Below are 3,890 nucleotides of genomic sequence, written 5' to 3' on the forward strand. Positions count from 1 at the left end.
CTTTTTCGGCGCACCGCCGGAGGGGGAATCGATCATGGAGGGCTTCTACATCAACACCATAGCCTCTCCGATGAGTTGTGAGTAGTTTACCACAGACCTTCGGGTCCATAGTTATTAGCTAGATGGTTTCTTTTCTCTCTTTGAATCTCAATACAATGTTCTCCTCGATCTTCTCGGAGATCTATTTGATGTAACTTTTTTTGCGGTGTGTTTGTCGAGATCCGATGAATTGTGGGTTTATGATCAAGTTAATCTATGAGAAATATTTGAATCTCCTCTGAATCCTTTTATGTATGATTGGTTATCTTTGCAAGTCTCTTCGAATTATTAGTTTGGTTTGGCCTACTAGATTGATCTTTCTTGCAATGAGAGAAGTGCTTAGCTTTGGGTTCAATCTTGCGGTGTCCTTTCCCAGTGACAGCAGGGGCAGCAAGGCACGTATTTTATTGTTGCCATCGAGGATAAAAAGATGGGGTTTATATCATACTAGAGGGTGACGCGCGCTTTGCCGCGCCGTACTTCAGTCAGTCATCATGAATTACGCGCTTCTTTATACGTGAGCTATTGCAATTGGTTGCTTTGTTGTGATGGAAATGATTACTTTTTTGTGGGTTTCACATAAAGAACCCTGATTCTGGCTACTTTTTAGTTACATGCGTGTTTTTTTGTCTCCACTTTTATTCTTAAACTCAGGGACTACAGTGCTAAAACCAATATATATCTATGATTTAAAAAAAATCAAAATAGCCCATTGATATCAACAAGGTTTGTTTGTAGCCTTCCCAAACATTCCCATCATCACGTTCATAACAAAGTACACCTACACTTCACATACTTGGTTAAAATTGTAGCTTTCATAAGCATTCCCCATGTTCCTCACTGAGAGCTCATAACCAAATACAGATAATAATAAAAATCAATATTCCTTGACATCTTTTAGAGGAAAATACAGATACACTTGAACTACACCTTCAGACCATCCCATTTGATCTATCCATCCTGTTCAAAGACATGTTGCTATGACATCCTAGAGGTCATTCATGAGATCCTAGTTTGTAAAAATAAGCACATTAGTTCAGTGATGGTAGAGATAGCAAAACACTTTTTCTGAAATGCTACGATTTCCAAATCATCAAACAGTAGACCACTTTGAAATACTGAAAGGAATGTAGGCTTAATTTCTTTGGCTTCAGTGATGCTAATAACCACGTTACCGTTGTATAAGTGACTATGAGAAATGAATAGTCAGCTGAAGCTCTTACAAGCAGTTGTAGCTGTTAATAGTCCAAAAACTTAGTCTGGCGGGCAACAGAAAGAAAAGTACCACATAATCAAAATTGCAAGTTGGCAGCTGTACTAATCAAAAAGTGGAACCTGTCTGAAAAAATAAAGTAATTGAAATGTAATAATTGAATATTTTCATTATCAGTCAGCGATATAGGCTAGAGACTATTTTCTGCTAACATAGTTGCAGGAATAAACTTTGGGCGAAACTATGATTGTATAATTTAGATAAACATGACCAACTGTTTCTGCTAAATTCCAAGAAGCATTATAAGCGAAGCAAACATTTAAGGCATAATTAACACTCCTCCCTACGATACACACTCAAAAGCGAGTCTAGGGATTGATGCATCAATATTTACTCATGTGTTATAACTATATGTAAAGCATATATTGCCTTGATATCGTCACCAGTATTTTATTTTCAGGGCAAGGATAAACTAAGATTGCTAATGTAACTACTCTTGTACTTAAACTAAAAGTGTATCTCAATCTATTAGAACTGATTATCACAATTCATTAGGAAATAGTATGAAACTTCTCCTTTGCAATTTAATGCATGGAACATTTTTTCTTGCCTCGAGGTGAATTATATGTGCTAGTCATCTAAAACTATAGTTAAAGCCAATAATAATCTGTGCGCACAAAAGGAAACAAAATCAACCAGATACTCTAAAAGAAGTGGTGAATGATATTAATCACCGATTCTGGATAAATGAATTAATGATTTCACTTCTATCAAAGGTGGCATACACATGGATGTATAAGTGCAGGCTAGCACGTAGTGAACAAAGTAATTTCTGATAGGATAAGTGCAGGCTAGCACATAGTGAACAAAGTAATTTCTGATAGGCATTAGTGATAAACATCATCCAAGATAGTGATCGGACGATTAACTCCTCGCACACCTCATTGCAACCATGATGGTCAGCATCAAACATGCAAACAATCATTTGCTCAAGCTCTTGTGACTTTGTGAGTCATGTGCTGGCGGCCTAGTACTGAAATTCAAACATAGCCAAGGGAAAAAATCCTTATGTGCAGAGAATGACAGCCGCTCACCATGGCTCCTGTTGAGTGTAGAGGATGAGAGGTGCCTACGGCGCAATAGTAATCATCAGAGTTGTCATATCAGTAGACAAATACCATGATTTTTGAAAAGAACCATCATTAGTGCAGCCCACCGCGGCACCTTGTTGTTGCCAATTCAGCTGAATGGTCTACATCATGAATAATCAATCAAGCATCATCATCTCTAAATGCCAGCAGCAAGCAACAATAGCAGAAGCAACAACGACAAGCACACGAAAGAGTCAGCAGTAGCTGCCCGGGCCGGCCACTTCAGCTTGGGCAGCGCACGAGCAGCACGCAACAGCGACTACGCACGAGCAGCATGCAGCAGCGACGGCACATGAGCACGAGCAGTGGCAGCGCACGAGCGCGCGGTGGCTAACGGAGGCAAATAACAGCGGCCATCTCCTACGCGTGGTGGCCGGCAGCAACGCTTGACCGGGCAGAGGAGCGGTGGCCCTAGGTGGTTGGGGGGAAGGAGATAGAGGACTCACCGGGGTCGCTGGGAGGCGGCCGTTGGCCACACCGTAGAGGGCCGCCGGGGGCGCCGTCGTCGACCACTGAAGCCCTGACGACCTCCTCCAAATCGATTCCCCTCAGCCAAGCAGCGGTGGACCGACACTTGCCTTTTCTCTCACGCGGCGTGAAGATTTTGACCAGATGGGAACGTCGGTTGCGTGCAGTGCCCTCCACAGGGTCTACATCGAGGCCTGACCCTAACGTGTGTGGCCCAGTAAAAAAACACAAGTAACTCTAGAAGCCAACCGAACCGAGCCTTGTAAGCAGAAAAACCAGACCACCGACGTGATAAGAAGCAAAACATAACCTGCAATCTCGCTGGGTGCTTCAATTCATGGAAGCTTTGTAACTTTACTGATTGCTTGAGTTTATGCCTCTACATCATGTCATCTTGCCTAATGCGTTACTCTGTTCTTATGAACTTAATACTCTAGATGCATGCTGGATAGCGGTCGATGTGTGGAGTAATAGTAGTAGATGCAGACAGAAGTCGGTCTACTTGTCACGGACATGATGCCTATATACATGATCATGCCTAGATATTCTCATAACTATGCACTTTTCTATCAATTGCTTGACAGTAAATTGTTCACCCACCGTAATACTTATGCTATCTTGAGAGAAGCCACTAGTGAAACCTATGGCCCCCGGGTCTATCTTCCATCATATAAGTTTCCGATCTACTTTATTTTGCAATCTTTACTTTTCAATCTATATTATAAAAATACCAAAAATATTTATCTTATCTTATTATCTCTATATCTCACTTTCGCAAGTGTCCGTGAAAGGATTGACAACCCCTTTATCGCGTTGGTTGTGAGGTTCTTATTTGTTTGTGTAGGTACGAGGGACTTGCGTGGAGCCTCCTACTGGATTGTTACCTTGGTTCTCAAAAACTGAGGGAAATACTTACGCTACTTTGCTGCATCACCCTTTCCTCTTCAAGGGAAAACCAACGCAATGCTCAAGAGGTAGCAATAAGGATTTCTGGCGCCGTTGCCGGGAGGTCTTCGCTC

General features: G+C 41.9%; 1 long non-coding RNA gene across 1 annotated transcript; it reads right to left on the reverse strand.

Annotated features, from left to right (window-relative positions):
* Positions 1-832: 832 nt before the first annotated feature.
* Positions 833-3,018, reverse strand: LOC119331755. The gene is made up of 3 exons (XR_005160633.1): positions 2,850-3,018; positions 2,347-2,504; positions 833-1,048 (listed from the first exon to the last, which is right to left on the reverse strand). It is a non-coding gene; the product is annotated as an uncharacterized LOC119331755 (long non-coding RNA).
* Between the last annotated feature and the right edge of the window lie 872 nt (positions 3,019-3,890).

Source organism: Triticum dicoccoides, chromosome 1B, assembly GCF_002162155.2.
Source record: "Triticum dicoccoides isolate Atlit2015 ecotype Zavitan chromosome 1B, WEW_v2.0, whole genome shotgun sequence".
NCBI classification, from domain to species: domain Eukaryota; kingdom Viridiplantae; phylum Streptophyta; class Magnoliopsida; order Poales; family Poaceae; genus Triticum; species Triticum dicoccoides.